The sequence below is a fragment of the Rhinopithecus bieti genome, unplaced genomic scaffold, assembly GCF_001698545.2.
Source record: "Rhinopithecus bieti isolate Rb0 unplaced genomic scaffold, ASM169854v2 scaffold_21412, whole genome shotgun sequence".
In the NCBI taxonomy this organism is placed as follows: domain Eukaryota; kingdom Metazoa; phylum Chordata; class Mammalia; order Primates; family Cercopithecidae; genus Rhinopithecus; species Rhinopithecus bieti.
The window spans coordinates 1,630,585-1,647,856 of NW_016811643.1; the positions used below are offsets into that span (position 1 = coordinate 1,630,585).

Consider the following 17,272-nt stretch of genomic DNA (forward strand, 5'->3'; position numbering starts at 1 on the left):
TAATAGTTGGAGTCTTCCACATGCACACATGTTTATTGTGGCACTATTCACAATAGCAAAGACTTGGAACCAACCCAAATGTCCATCAATGATAGACTGGATTAAGAAAAGTGGCACATATACACCATAGAATACTATGCAGCCATAAAAAAGGATGAGTTCATGTCCTTTGTAGGGACATGGATGAAGCTGGAAACCATCATTCTCAGCAAACTATTGCAAGAACAGAAAACCAAACACCGCATGTTCTCACTCATAAGTGGGAATTGAACAATGAGAACACTTTGACACAGGAAGGGGAACATCACACACCGGGGCCTGTCGTGGGTGGTGGGAAAGGGGAGGGACAGCATTAGGAGATATACCTAATGTAAATGAAGAGTTAATGGGTGCAGCACACCAACATGACATAGGTAGCAAACCTGCACATTGTGCACATGTACCCTAGAACTTAAAGTACAATATTTAAAAAAAAAAAAAGTAGTTGGAGTCTTCAATACCCTACTCCCAGTATTAGATAGAAGAACCAGAAAGAAGATAAGTAAGGAAATAAAGGATTTAAACAACACAGTAAACCAACTAGATACAATGGGCATATACAGAACACTATGCTCAACAACAACAGCATATACATTCTTTTCAAGTGTACATGGGACATTTTTCAAGATATGTTAGGCCACAAATTGTCTCAATAGAATTTATTTATTACTGTTATCACTACAAATTTTTTTCAGAAACCCATCTTCGTGAGTTTTTTGTTGTTGTTGTTTTTAAAAAAAATTCCCCTTATGAACTGGTGTGGTCAATCAACCACAACTTTCTAGCAGACATAAGGTAAAAATGGCATGGCTCAGAATCGCCCAGATCTTTCATGATCTCTCGATGGCCTCCTGTCACGCTGGCCTCCGCCACCACCTCCACCACCGCTATGGCTACGGTCTCTAGACCGAGAACTATGCTCCAGGGATCGGGATCTTGATCTACGCTTCTTGCAATGGCACCCATACAGCTCCCACCGCAGCTCTCTGGAGATGGGCTTCAAATGCATGAAGTTGCAGAAGCCACCTCGTGTGCATTCTCCCATCTCATACTGACGGCAGCAGGCTTCTCTGAAGTCGGTCACAGGCGACAGCTCCACGTGGATTGGCTGTCCGTTAAACCAATGGTTATTCAAGTCAATCATAGCCTTTTCCACATCTTCCTCACTGCAAAACTGAGAGGTGACAATGTGCTACCAGCCCTCACTCTCAGTGCCTCCTCGGCCTCCGCGTCAGAGTCGGCGTCCACTCTGGGGGTGCTTGTAGGAGCCCTTCAGTCCCCCACAGCACCGTGGGAGCCCCTCTCTGGGCTGGCTGAGGCTGGAGCTGCCTCCCTCTGCTTGCGGGAAGGTGTAGGTGTGGAGGGAGAGGCGCTCATGGGAACCCAGGCTGCAAGCTGCACTCACAGGCCAGTGCAAGTTCACGCTGGGAGTTCGGGCCCGCACACGGAGCGGTGGGCTGGCCCCGCAGGCCCAGAGCAGTGAGGGGCTTCAGACCTGGGCCAACAGTTGCGGAGGTTGCACTGGGTCCCCCAGCAGTGCCCGCCCACCGGCTCCGCACTCAAATTCTGGCCCGGCCTTAGCTGCCTGCCCCCGGGGCAGGGCTCGGGACCTGTAGCCCACGGTGTCTGCCCCCCTCCTCTGCAGTGGGCTCCCAGAGCCTCCCCGACGGGCGCCGCCCCCTGCCCAGTGTCCGCCGCCCCCCCACCCTCCCCGTCCCATCCACAGCCCAAGGGCTGAGGAGTGCAGGCACAGCTTGGGACTGGCAGGCAGCTCCGCCTGCAGCCCCGGTGCAGGATCCACTGGGTGAAGCCAGCTGGGCTCCTGAACCCAATGGGGACTTGGAGAACTTTCATATCTAGCCAGAGGATTGTATGTGCACCAATCAGCACTTTGTGTCTAGCTCAGGGTTTGTGAATACACATATCAGCACTCTGTGTCTAGCTCAGGGTTTGTGAATACACCAATTGGTACTCTGTATCTAGCTAACCTTGTGGAAGCTTGGAGGACTAGCACTCTGTGACTGTGTCTAGCTCAAGGATTGTAAATGCACCAATCAGCACTCTGTATCTAGCTCAGGGTTTGTAAATTCACCAATCAGCACTCTGTGTCTAGCTCAAGATTTGTAAATACACCAATTGGTACTCTGTATCTAGCTAACTAGCACTCTGACTGGGTGTCTAGCTCAAGGATTGTAAAAGCACCAATCAGCACTCTGTCAAAATGGACCAATCAGCTCTCTGTAAAATGGACCAATCAGCTCTCTGTAAAATGGACCAATCAGCAGGATGTGGGTGGGGCCGGATAAGGGAATAAAAGCAGGATGCCCAAGCCAACCTGCCTCAACCCACTGGGATCACCTTCCACGCTGTGGAAGCCTTGTTCTTTTGCTTTTCCCAATGAATCTTGCTGCTGTTCGCTCTTTGGGTTCACGCTGCTTTTATGAGCTGTAACACTCACTGCCAAGGTCTGCAGCTTCACTCCTGAAGCCAAGAAGACCACGAGCCCACTAGGAAGAGCGAACAGCTGTAACACTCACCATGAAGGTCTGCAGCTTCACTCCTGACAGCGAAACCACGAACCCACCAGAAGGAAGCAGCTCCAGATACATCTGAATGTCTGAAGGAATAAACTCTGGAGACACCGTCTTTAAGAACTGTAAAACTCACCGCGAGGGTCTGTGGCTTCATTCTTGAGGTCAGACCAAGGACCCACCAATTCTGGACACAAAACGACCTATACGTTCCCCATGAGGTGGTCTCCCAGGTTACCATAGACGTTTATCTCCACAACTTCCCCACACTTTTCCATTTCTGAAAAAACTCCTCAAAAAAATCATCATAATGTTCCTGCATCTCAACATTGCTCACAGCACAAATCAGCAGCAGACTGGGAAGAGTTTTGAGGGTTATGGTAAATGTTCAAGAGGGCAAGGGTCTGGCTAAAGGTCGGTTTATTGTGCAACCAAGAGCACCTGTCTCCATGACAACACGCACCGATTCTGAAATAAAATGAACAGTTGACTTTGTCTTCCTAGGTGCGGAAGATGGAGGCCAGATACTCCGCTATTTTCCTCCTGCCACCCGCTGGAGCCGCTGCCGACACTGTTGCCAACACCGCCCTAGAATTTAGATGTCATACAAAGTATTTTCTCTGACAGAGCAAGATAAATTAGAAATCAATAACAGTAGTAAAACGACAAAAAACTCATAAAATTATTAAAATCAAACGAACTGATCACAAGAGAAATCAGAAAATACTTAACAGATACATGATAATGACCTGTAAGTATTTATGCACCACACCAAAAGTTATGGAATGCAGTGAAAGCAGTGCTAAGGAGGAAATTTATAGCTATAAATGCTTGCATTAAAAAACAAGATCTCAAATCAACAACCTAACTGTAATTTAAGGAACCAGAAAGACAAAAACAAACCAAAACCAAAGCCAACAGAAGGAAGGACATAATAAAGATGAGAAGAGAAATACATAACATCAGAATAGGAAAACAACAGAGAAAATCAATCAAACAAGAAATCGATTCTTTAAAAAGATCAATAAATTGACAAACCTTTAGCTAGATGGTCTAAGCAAAAGAGGGAGAAGAGTCAAATTACTAAGATCAGAAATGAAAGCAAGGGCATTACTAGTGACTCTACAGAAATAGAAAGGATTATCAGAGAGTGCTATGAACAACTGCGTGCCAACAAATCGGATAACCTAGATGAAACTGATAAATTTTTAGAAACACAAAACCTATCACAGCTAAATCACAAATATAAAATCTGAATAAATATATAACTAGCAAGGAGATTGAATGAGTAATAAAAAGTCTCCTGAGAAATAAAAGCTCTGGAACTGATGCACTGCTGAATTCTACCCAACATTTAAAGAACACCAATCCTTCTCAAACTAAAAAAAAAAAAAAAAAAAAAAAAAAGGAGAGAACAATTTCTAACTCATTCTATGAGGCCCTGATACCAAAGCCAGACAAAGACACTACAAGAAAAGAAAACTGCAAGCCAATATCCCTTATGATTACTAATGCAAAAATACTCAACAAAACACTAGCAAACCATATTTAGCAGCATATTAAAAGGATTATATACCATGACCAAGTAGGATCTGTTCCTGGAATGCAAGGATGATTCAACATACAAGAATTTACCAGTGTTTCCATAGCAATCTACAGAGTCAATGCAATCTGTATCAAAATCCCAATGATGCTTTTAGCAGAAATAGAAAAACCCATCCTAAAATTCATATGGAACTTCAAGGGACCCTGAATAATCTTAAAAAAGAAGAGCAAAGCTGGAAGACTCATTCTTCCTGACTGGAAAACTTACTACAAGCTATACTAATCAAATAGTATGACACTGGCATAAAGACAGACATATAAACCAACTGAATAGAATACACAGCTCAGAAGTAAATGCTTGCATATATGAACAAATGATTTTCTATATGGGTGCCAGGATCATTCAATGGGGGAAAAAACAGTCTTTTAACAATCGGTGCTGGGAAATATGGATATCCACATGCAAAAGGATAAATTTGGACCCTTATCTAACCATATACAAAAATCAACTCAAAATGGATCAAAGATCTAAATGTAAGACCTGAAAGTATAAAATTCTAAAAGAAAATATAGCACTAATCTTTACAACTGTGAATTTGACAGTGATTTCTTGGAAATGACAACAAAGGCACAGACAACAAAAAATAAATAAATCGGAGCTCACAAAAAATTTAAAAATCTGTGCAATGAAAGACACTATCAAGAGAGTAAAAAGGCAACCTGCAGAATGGGAAAAAATATTTGCAAATTATACGTATGATAAGAGATTAATATCCACACTATATAGAGAACTCATAAATCTCAACAGTGAGAAAACAAAACAACATGATTTAAAAATAGGGCCAGGCATGGTGGCTCACGCCTGTAATCCCAACACTTTGGGAGGCTGAGGTGGGTGGATCACCAGAGGTCAGGAGTTCGAGACCAGACTGACCAACATGGTGAAACCCGGTCTCTAATAACAACATAAAAAAAATTAGCTGGACATGGTGGCATGTGCCTGTAGTCGCAGCGACTCAGGAGGCTTAGACAGGAGAACTGCTTGAACCTGGGAGGCGGAGGTTGCAGTGAGCCGAGATCACGCCACTGTACTCCAGCCTGGGCAACAGAGCATGACTCTGTCTCAAAAAAAAAGGAGGGGGGGAAGAGCTGGGCACAGTGGTTCATGCCTCTAAGCCCAGCACTTTGAGAGGTGGAGGTAATCAGATTGCTTGGGACCAGGAGTTCGAGACCAAGTTGGACAATATAGTAAAACCCCACCTCTATCAAAAATACAAAAAAATTAGCTGGGCATGGTGGGGCATCCCTGTGGTCCCAGCTCCTTGAGAGGTTGTGGTGGAAGGATTGCTTGAGCCCAGGAGGTGGAGGTTGCAGTAAACAGAGATCGTGCCACCACACTCCATCCTGCTTGACAGAATTAGACTCTCAATTTTTTCAATAAAAAATAATTTTAAAAGGGCAAAGGATTTGAATAAATATTTTTCCAAAGAATATATACAAATGGTCAATAAGCACAAAAACACATACTCAACATCAGTACTCATTAGGGAAATGTGAAGTAAAACTACAATGAGACACCACCTCAGACCCATTAGGATGGTTGCTATTTTTAAAAATCAGAAAATAACAAGTGTTGATGAGGGTTTGGAGAAGTTGGAACCCTTTTGCACTGTTGGCGGATATGTAAAATGATACAGCCACTGTGGAAAACAATATGGAGGTTCCTAAAACAATTACATATGGAATCATCATATAATCCAGCAATTTCACTTCTGGGTATATAACCAAAAGAATTGAAAGCAGAGTCCCAAAGAGATATTTGTATACCCTTATTCAGAGCAGTGTTACTCACAATAGCTAAAACATGGAGGCAACACAAGTATCAACAGATGAACAGATAAGCAAAATGTAGTGTATACATGCAACAGAATATTATTCAGTCATAAAAAGAAGGAAATTCTAACATATGCTACAATATGGGTGAACCTTAAGGACATTATGCAAAGTGAAATAAGCCAGTCACAAAAAGACAAATGTTGGCCAGGCATAGTGGCTCACATCTGTAATCCCAGCACTTTGGGAGGCTGAGGTGAAAGCATTGCTGGGGCTCAGAAGTTCAAGACCAGCCTGGGCAATATAGCAAGACCTCTTCTCTACAAAAACATGAAAAAAATTAGCTGGGTACGGTAGCACTGGCCTGTGATGCCAGCTACTGGGGAGGCTGAGATAGAAGGATCACTTAAGCCTGGGGGGCTGAAGTTGCAGCAAGCCATGATCACACCACTGCACTCCAGCTCATGCAACAGAGTGAAACTCTGCCTCACACACATACATACAAATTAACAAAAAAGACAAATATTGTATGATTCTACTTATATGAGATACATAGAATTGTTAAGACCACAGAGACAAAAGGTAGAATTGTGGTTTCCAGAGTCTGTGGGGAGGAAGGAATAGGGAGCTACAGTTTCATGGGTATAGAATATCTATTTTGCAAGATGAAAAGAATTATGAAGATGGACGGTGGTGATGCTTACACAACATATGAAGTGTATTTAATACTGCTGTACTATACACTTATAAATGGTTAAGATGGCAAATTTTATATTATATATATTTTTTCACAATTTTTAAATGTGGGAAAAAATGTAATTACCCATGAGGACCAAAAGAATAGAAAGAGTCAAGAGGAAAATTAATCAATTTTGAAACATAAAAAAAAAACTGATAAAGTTTTACCAACCCAGCCTCCACCCTAACCATAAGGTAATGCTAGAGGAATTTAAAGCTGATGGTACACTGAAGGTAACCATAGTAACAATAAAACCTAAAACCAGATCAAATCTAGACTAAATTACCTCAATTACCCACAGAAACAGCCTATGAAAAGGAGAGGCATGCTCATTTCTAGGCCTTCATACTATTTATTACAGTCTCTACTGTTCTACACATGATGTCCAACATTCAATGAAAAATTATGAAACTTAATATGGAAAGAATAGTAAATGATGTTGGGACAACTGAATATCCACATACAAAAAAAAAAAATGGACCCCTACCCCACACCATACACTAAAATTAACTTACACTGGATCAAAGACCTAAGCATAAGAGTTAAAACTATGATAAAACTCTTAGAAGATATAGTTGTAATCTCTTCAAAAAAAGATGAACAAAAGGCCAATGAGTACATGAAAAGATACTTAATATCGTCAATATCATTAGTCATTAGAAAAATACAAATCAAAATGATGCGATACTACTCTCACCCACTAGCGTGACTATAAGGTAAAACAAAAACAAAGTAACGAAGTAAGTATTGACAAGGATATGGAAAAATGTGAACCCTCATTTATTGCTGGTAGGAACGTACAATGATGGACCACTTTGGAAAACAGTCTACCAGTCACTGAAAAGCTTAAATGGAGTTTCTATATGACCCAGCAATTCTACTCCTAGGTTATACCTAAGAGACACGCAGATGTTCAAACAAAAAGTTCTGCATGTTTTTTCTTTTTCTATTCACAATAGCCAAAAGACAGAAACAACCCTAATATCCATCAACTGATGAATGGATAAACTAAATGTGGTGTATCCATATCATTAATATTATTCAGCCATAGAAAGGATGAAGTACTGATACATGCTACAACATGGATGAACCTTGAAAACATTATACTAAGTGAAATAAGCCAGACATAAAAGGCCACATATTGTATTATTTCATTTATATGAAATGTCCAGAGTATGCATATATAGAGAGACAAAAAGTAGATGAGTGGTTGCCAGGATGGAGAAAGGGAGGAATGGAGTAACTGCTTAACTGGTGTAGGGTTTTCTTTCGGGTGATGAAATGTTCTGGAACCCAATAGTGGTGATAGTTGCATAACATTGTGAGTGTACTAAATGCCTTTGAATTATAAACTTTAAAATGGTCAAAATTGTGATGTTTTATATTTTGTATGTTTTACCACAATTTTTTTTTAGGATTAAGCAATGGTTTCTTAGATATTGCAATGGTTTCTTAGATATGACACTAAAACACAAATAACAAGAAAAAATAAATGGAACTTCATCCAAACTGAAAAGTTTTGGCTGGGCCTGCCAGCTCACACCTATAATCCCAGCACTTTGGGAGGCTGAGGTGGGCGGATCACCATTAGGCCAGGAGTTTTGAGACCAGCCTGGCCAACATGGTGAAATCCCGTCTCTACTAAAAGTACAAAAGTTAGCTGGGTGTGATGGCAGGCATCTGTAATCCCAGCTACTCAGGAGGCTGAGGCAGGAGAATCATTTGAACCCAGGAGGTGGGAGTTGCAGTGAGCAGAGATGGCACCACTGCACTTTAGTCTGGGTGACAGAGCAAGACTCCATTTAAAAAAAAAAAGGAAAATGAAAACTTTTGCATTTAAAGGACACTATCAAGAAAGTGAAAAGATGCCGGGCACGGTGGCACACGACTGTAATCCCAGCACTTTGGGAGGCCAAGGAGGGTGGATCACCTGAGGTCAGGAGTTCAAGAGCAGGCTGGCTAACATGGTGAAACCTTGTATCTACTAAATACAAAAAAAATAGCTGGGAGTGGTGGTGCATGCCTGTAATCCCAGCTACTTGGGAGGCTGAGAGAGGAGAATCGCTTGTAACTGGGAGATGGAAACTGCAGTGAGCCAAGATTGCACCATTGCACTCCAGCCTGGGCAAGAGTGAAACTCCATCTCAAAAAAAAAAAAAAAAAAAAAAAAAAAAAAGAAAAGAAAAGAAAGTAAAAGACAACCTATAGAATGGGAGAAAATCTTTGAAACTCATAGATTTGATAAGAGTCTAGTATCCAGAGTATATAAAGAACTCTTAAAACACAACAATAAAAAGCAAATTAACTCAATTTTAAAACAGGCAAAGGATCTGAATAGACATTTATCCAAAGAAGATACATAAAAGGTTAAAAAGCACATGAAAGATGTTCGGTGTCATTAGCTATCAGGGAAATGCAAATCAAACCCACAATGAGATATCACTATACATACCTGCCAAAATGACTATAATCAAAAAGACAGGCAATAACAATTGTTGGTGAGAATTTGGAGAAATTGAACTCTCATACACTACTGGTAGGAATGTAAAGTGAGGCAGCCATTTTGGAAAAGAGCCTAACAGTCACTCAAAAAGTTAAACATAGAGTTTCCATCTAACCCAGTAATTCTACTCCTAGCTTATGCCTAAGAGACATGAAAACATATAGCCACACAAAAACGTGTACACAATGTACATAGCAACATTTTTCATAATAATGAAAAAGTGAAAACAATCCAAATGTTCATCAAACTGATTAATGGATAAAATATAGTGTATCAATACATATACATAGAATATTATTCAGCCATGAAAAGAATGAAGTATTGATTTATACTACAACATGAATCTTGAAATATGCAAAATGAAAGAATCCAGTTACAAAATCCCACATAGTAGATGATTCTATTTATATGAAAATGTCCAGACAGGCAAATTCAGAAAGACCGAAAGTAGGTTAGTGATTGCCAAGTAGTGGGAAAGGGGAATAGAAATGACTGATAATGGGCTTGGGTTTCTTTTTGGAGTGATGAAATGTTCTAGAATTACATAGTGGTGATGGTTGCAGAACTTTGTGCAATCCCTGTATTGTACACTCTAAAGGGTGAATTTTTTATTTTATTTTTTGAGACGGAGTCTCGCTCTGTCACCCAGGCTGGAGTGCAGTGGCACGATCTTGGCTCACTGCAAGCTCTGTCTCCTGGGCTCAAGCAATTCACCTGCCTCAGCCTCCTGAGTAGCTGGGAATACAGGTGCCCACCACCACAGCTGGCTAATTTTTGTATTTTTAGTAGAGACAGGGTTTCTCCATGTTGGCCAGGATGGTCTCAAACTCCTGACTTCAAGTGATCCACCCACCTCGGCCTCCCAAAGTGCTGGGATTACAGACATGAGCCACTGTGCCTGGCCTAAAGAGTGAATTTTATTATGTGAATTATATCTCAGTGTTTTATATCTCAAAAATTATACGTCAGTTTTAAAATAAAAAAAAAATGTAATATATCAAAGTTAAACGTCAAGAGAATGAGAAAAGAAGCCACAGACTGGGAGAAAATATTTACAAAAGACATATGTGATACAGGAATATTCAAAATATATGCTTACAACTGAACAATAAGAAAACAACCAAATTAAACAACAGGCAAATGATCTGAACAGACACCTCACCAAAGAAGATATACAGATGCCAGGCGCGGTGACTCATGCCTGTAATCCCAGCACTTTGGGAGGCCAAGACGGGTGGATCACGAGGTCAGGAGATCGAGACCATCCTGGCTAACACGGTGAAACCCCGTCTCTACTAAAAAAAATACAAAAAATTAGCTGGGCGTGGCGGTGGGCACCTGTAGCCCCAGCTACTGGGGAGGCTGAGGCAGGAGAATGGCGTGAACCCGGGAGGCGGAGCTTGCAGTGAGCAGAGATAGCGTCACTGCACTCCAGCCTGGGTGACAGAGCGACACTCTGTCTCAAAAAAAAAAAAAAGAAGATATACAGATGACAAATAAGCATATGGAAAGATCCTCCACATCCTATGTCATTAGGGAATTGCAAATTAAAACAATGAGATACACTACACTTTAGAATGGCTAAAATTCAAAACTCTGACAATACCAAATACTGACAAGGAGGTGGAGCAACAGGAACTCTCATTCATTGCTGGAGGGAATGCAAAAGGATACAGTCACTTTGGAAGACAGCAGTTGTTTACAAAACCAAACATACTTTTACCATATGATCCTACAATTGAGCTCCTTTGTGTTTACCCAACTATGTTGACAACTTACGTGCACCCAAAAACCTACACATGAATGTTTGTAGCAGCTTTATTCATAATTGTCAAAATTTGAAAGAAATTAAAATGTCCTTCAATAGGTAAGTGGATTAAGAAACTCTGGTACATCCAGACAGTGGAATATTATTTAATGCTAAAAAGAAATGAGCTATTAAGCCATAAAAAGACACAGAGAAACTTTACATTCTTATCACTAAGTGAAAGAAGTCATTCTGAAAAGCCTATATACTGTATGATTCCAACCATATGACATTCTGGAAAAGACAGAACTAGAGAGACAGTAAAAACAGAGGTGATTTCTAGGGACTTGAGTGGAGAGAGATCAATAGGTGGAGCACAGAGGATTTTAGGGCAGTGAAATTATTCTGTATGATATTATAAGTGTGGGCATATGTTATACATTTGTCAAAACCTACAGAATGTAAATACAGTGAACTTTAACATAAACTATGGACTTTGGTCAATTACGATGTATGTGTCAATATTGGTGCATTGGTTGTACCAAATATTCCAATCTGATGCTAATGTCGATAATGGAGGCTTTGTTGGGGGGTGGGTGGTACTAGGGGAGGAGAGGGCGGTATGGGAACACTGTGTACTTTTCACTCCATTTTGCTGTGAATCTAAAACTGCTCTAAAAAATTGTCGATTTTTCAAAGTTGAATGAACCACATTCTAATAGACAGAGCTTCTTTTAAAATGTGGGGAGAAAATAGAGCTGTATCCAAAAAGTTATGGCTCATATTTTAACAGGTTAAAGTTGAAAACTGTTTTAGGGTCTTCCTTCCTCCACCTGATTTCTGTAGCTTACCTGGGCATACTTAGACACACAATAGATGCTTACCAAGTGCTTGCAGGAAGAACAAATCAGTAAGACTCCATGGAATAATCTCATGATTTGGGTTTTTATCTTTGTTTCTTCCCATTGCAGTATCGCTTCATCCATTTAGCATTTCTTAGGCAATTAATTATATAAAATAAGTATAATCTCCTGATGACTAAAACATATCAGCTTAAAGTCCTTACAACGTGACAGTCTGTACCCCCAGAGCAATCTAAGGGAGAGGCAGGCAGAAGCCAAAATGTCTTATATGCCCTAAGCGTCAGAAGCATAACACCACCATTCCCACCATACTGCATTCATTACAATAGAAGTCCCAAAAATGCAAAGGAAGGAGAATTAAGCTTCACTTTTTTTGTTTTTTTCTAGATGCAGTTTTGCTCTTGTGCCCAGGCTGGAGTGTAGTGGTGTGGTCTTGGCTCACTGCAACCTCCATCTCCTGGGTTCAAGCAATTCTCCTGCCTCAGCCTCCCAAGTAGCTGGGATTACAGGCATGCACCACCATGCCCAGCTAATTTTGTATTTTTAGTAGAGACGGGGTTTCTCCATGTTAGTCAGGCTGGTTTCGAACTCCTGACCTCAGGTGTTCCACCCACCTCGGCCTCCCAAAGTGCTGGGATTACAGGCGTTGAGCCACCACGCCCAGCCTTTAAGCTTCACCTTTTAAAGGATATAGAGATAGCAGTATACATTAAAAATATGCATACATATTTTAAAACCACCACACACGCCTAGACACATCAGACTCAAACTTCCAAAACTCAAAGAGAATATCTTGAAAACAGACAGAGAAAAGACATATTACATTGAGAAGAACAAAGCACACTTCTCACCAGAAATTATGCAAGCTAGAAGAGAATAAAAGGTCATACTTCAAGTGCTAAAAAGAAAAAACCCATCAGTTCAGAATACTATACCCAGTGAAAATATTTCACAAATGAAAGTGAAATACTTTTTCAGACAAACTCAAAGTGACAGAATTCATCAGACTTGCATTACAAGAAATGTTAAAGAAGTTCTTCAGGAAGATGGAATGTGATACCAGGGGGATGCTTGAATTTACATCAAGAAATGAAGACCTACTCCATAAATGGTTAAAAGGAAGCTCTAAGCCACCACCGCCTGCAAGCCAACTGCTTTCCAATTTTGGTTGGAAGGATTACATAGCTTTGGAAGCCTAGAGAGAGGGGTGAGTGCTCCAAACTTGTAAAGGCATCTTCATTTGGGTAGGGTCTCTTCTCTTTTCTGTGACCCAAGGAACTCTTATGGTCATTAGAAAACCTTCACAAAGGGCTTGAATTTTCTTTCTTTCTTTCTTTTTTTTTTTTTTTTTGAGACAGTCTCGCTCGGTTGGCCAGGCAGGAGTGCAATGGCACTATCTCGGCTCACTGCAACCTCTGTCTCCCAAGCTCAAGCAATTCTCCTATCTCAGCCTCCCGAGTAGCTGGGATTACAGGTGTGTGCCACCATGCTCAGCTAATTTTTGTATTTTTAGTGGAGACGGGGTTTCACCATGAAGTGAGCCAGGCTGGTCTTGAACTCCTGACCTCAGGTAATCCACCCACCTCGGCCTCCCAAAGTGCTGGGATTACAGGTGAGAGCCACCGTGCCTAGCCTTGAATTTTCTTTGAATGATAGCACCGCTGAAACTTCTCCCTTCCAGGAAGCATCCACCAAAGAATTAGAAGATTCTGTAACCACAGACTCCTAAGTGACAGTGTGCTTAACACTCCCCTTTTTTTTTTTTTTTTTGAGGCAGAGTCTCGCTCTGTCGCCGGGACTGGAGTGCAGTGGCCAGATCTCAGCTCACTGCAAGCTCCGCCTCCCGGGTTTACGCCATTCTCCTGCCTCAGCCTCCAGAGTAGCTGGGACTACAGGCGCCCGCCACCTCGCCCGGCTAGTTTTGTATTTTAGTAGAGACGGGGTTTCACGGTGTTAGCCAGGATGGTCTCGATCTCCTGACCTCGTGATCCGCCCGTCTCGGCCTCCCAAAGTGCTGGGATTACAGGCTTGAGCCACCGCGCCCGGCCTCCCCTTCTTATTGCAACACTCTCTCCCAACCCATTCCCACCACCCAAAGACCTATCAAAGCTTCTGTCATGTTAATAGCTGTGACACTGCTCCCTGGATACACCTAGATAGATTTCGTTGGTTCTGATGTGACAACCTGACCCACCAGGGCAAATCAGACTTCCCTCTCCTCCAGAAATTTTAAAACTAGAACGGAGAAACAGTCGCAAGTCTCTGTTTCGAGCGCCTAACTAGGATGTACAGGTCTGGAGCTGTCCATAACCAAGTTGTCTACTCCAAGGGTCAGAATAGTGGAGAAAACTTACCTGCTGGGGGGAAAAGAGCAGAGTCCAGTGGAGCAAAATGCAGGCAGGAGCAGAGCTAAAAGTGAAATAATGCACCAGCTTTGGAAGACAGTTGGTGGTTGTTTACAAAACTAAACATACTTTTTACCACATGATCCTTCAGTTCTGCTCCTAGGTGTTTTACCCAAATATGTTGAAAACTGTATGTCCACACAAAAACTTGCACATGAATGTTTATAGCAACATCAGAGAATACCAGTAGTGTCTGGGTCCCTGGTCCCGGTTTTCCCTGAAACCTATCCGCTGTTAGGGCAAAAAAACAGAGTATCCCTAAAATTAACTTTTATTTTCCTTTAGCTGGAATATCCCTTCAGGTACAGCTTCTGTTTCTTGAAACTAAGATTCCCAAGTTCTTCTCACAGCCTCACTGAGAATCTCACCTAACACCCATGTAATTATACATGTAGTCATCTGTCATTTACAGGTGGGATCACTTTAAGAAAGCTTGATGTATTAAAATACAAGTGTCCAAACCTGAAAAACTAATTAAGTATTCATTATCCCCAAATAATTGTTTGTTCTACAAGAAGAATTTGCTAAAGGGAATCTTTTAAATTGCAGTTTTCCCAGTGCTCTCAAGATATTGTTTCAAAACCAGCATGTCCATTACAATATGGTATGATGCAGCCAATAAGAGAACAAGATGAATCTGCATGTGCCAATAGTGAAATAGCTCTAGGAATACTATTAAAAATCTTATCTAATGCCAGGTGCTGTGGCTCATGCCTGTAATCCTAGCATTTTGGGAGGCCAAAGTGGGCAGATCACTTGAGCTCAGGAGTTCAAGACCAACCTGGGCAACATAGGGAAGCCCCATCTCTACAAAAACACAAAAATTAGCTGGGCATGGTGGTACACCTGTAATGTCAGCTACTTGGGGGGCTAAGGTGGGAGGATCACTTTAACCTGGGAGGTGGAGGCTGTAGTGAGCTGAAACTATGCCACTGCACTCCAGCCTGGGTGACAAAGTGAGACTCTGATTTTAAAACAATTTTATCTATATAGCTGTATGGTTTTATCCTTTTTGTATACGTGCACCTGCACAAACACATAGATACAGGGTGGTTTTGTGTTTTTTAATTTCTAGAAGAAATTAAACAAGGGTCAGTTACAGTGGCTTACGCCTTTATTCAGAGCACTTTGGTAAGACCAGGCAGGCAGATCCCTTGTGCCCAGGAGATTGAGATCAGCCAGGGCAACATGGCGAAAGCCCATCTCTACTAAAAATACAAAAATTAGCTGGGCATGGTGGTGTGCACCTGTTGTCCCAGCTACTCAGGAGGCTGAAGTGAGAGGATTACTTAAGCCCAGGAGGTCGAGGCTGTGGTGAGCTGTGATAGCACCACTGTGCTCCAGCCTAGGTGACAGAGCAAACATCCTGTCTCAAAAACACAAAAAAGAAATTAAACAAGGAAATTGTGAACAAGGAAATGTTGAACAAGGAAATGTTCACAAAGATTTCCTTTTGAGACAGGGACTAGGGAAAGGAATACTTCTCACTTTTCATTTCAACTTTTTATTTCTATATTTATTTTTAATCATCTGGCCAGTGCATGTAATTTAATTGGGGATTATCTAGTCAGTGAAATTATAAGTTGTCTTTTCTCTCTAATATGCTTCCATGCTCTTAAAAATGGAAAATATGAAAAATGAATAGAGAAGTCAGCAGAACTAAGAAAGGTGCATACCCAATAACTACAGAGGGGATGTCAAAAAGAAAGAATAGATTCATAACACAGAACCCAAGAAGAGTTCAGGAACGCAAAGCACCAGGTGCTCTGAGAATGTGGGATGCAACATGGGGCTGAAAATAGGGGCAAGGATTGAACGTTTATTTTTATTTTTTTATTTTTATTTTTTGAGATAGGGTCTCACTCTGTTGTCCAGGCTGGAGTGCAGTGGTGCAATCTCGGCTCACTGCAATCTCCACCTCCTGGGTTCAAGCGATTCTCCTGCCTTACCCTCCAGAGTAGGCACAGGCCACCATGCCAGGCTAATTTTTGTATTTTGGGTAGAGATGGGGTTTCACCATGTTGGCCAGGCTGGTCTCAAGCTCCTGGCCCCAAGTTAAGTCACCTGCCTCGGCCTCCCAAAGTTCTGGGATTACAGGCATGAGCCAGCAGGCCTGACCGGAGCATTTATTTTTAAAACGCTCTAAGATTTCCATGTCTCTTCCTCCATTCTGGTCAGCTGATGATGCCTTCTCCACAGGCACAGGAGTCTAAAGCTTTAGCCTGTGGATGAATCTACCCTGAAAGCCTCCAGGCTCAGGACCTAGGAACAGCAAAAGGCAAGAGCTGTGCCAAAAACAGAGAACTGAAAACAAGCCTACTGTAACATCCTAGCCCTTCTGGCACAAGCTCCAAGCACAGTGGCAGTCAGGCATATTTCCTTCCTGGGCAGAACACTGAAAATTTGTCTCTGAAGACATTGAATGATCCTAGAGAAAAGAGCTATAGATAGGACATTTTACATCCTCCAGCAAAATGGCTGAGTCCCTATCCCATCACCATACAACAACTACATTTCAGAAACTCGACACACCCACACAGAACTTCTGAGAAACTTTGTGGTACCACACTCTTAAACAAGAAAGGAAAAGAGAGTCACCAGACATGTAAGGAAAGGTTGAACATGAAAGACCAAAAATAAAACCAGGAAAAAGAAAACTAACAGGAAGCAGAAACAACACAGGAAACCTTCCCCTGAAATCTATACTATCAAGAGAGAGAAAAGAAAACATAATATGACCATCAAACAAAAACAATATGCCTTTTTTTTTTTTTTTTTTTTCTTGACAGAGTCTAGCTCTGTCACCCAGGCTGGAGAGCAGTGGCATGATCTCAGCTCACTGCAACCTCTGCCTCCTGGGTACAAGCAATTCTCCTGCCTCAGCTTCCCCAGTAGCTGGGATTGGAGGCATGTGCCACCACACCCGGCTAATTTTGTATTTTAGTAGAGATGGCGTTTCGCCATATTGGCCGGGCTGGTCTCGAACTCCTGACCTCAAGCAATCCGCCCACCTTGGTCTCCCAAAGTGCTGGGATTACAGGCATAAGCCGCTGCACCTGGCCAATAT

At 41.7% G+C, this 17,272-nt stretch overlaps 1 pseudogene; it reads right to left on the reverse strand.

Moving 5' to 3' along the window:
- Window positions 1-850: 850 nt before the first annotated feature.
- LOC108543720 (splicing factor U2AF 35 kDa subunit-like) overlaps window positions 851-17,272 on the reverse strand; it is a 30,314-nt pseudogene continuing 13,892 nt past the window's right edge.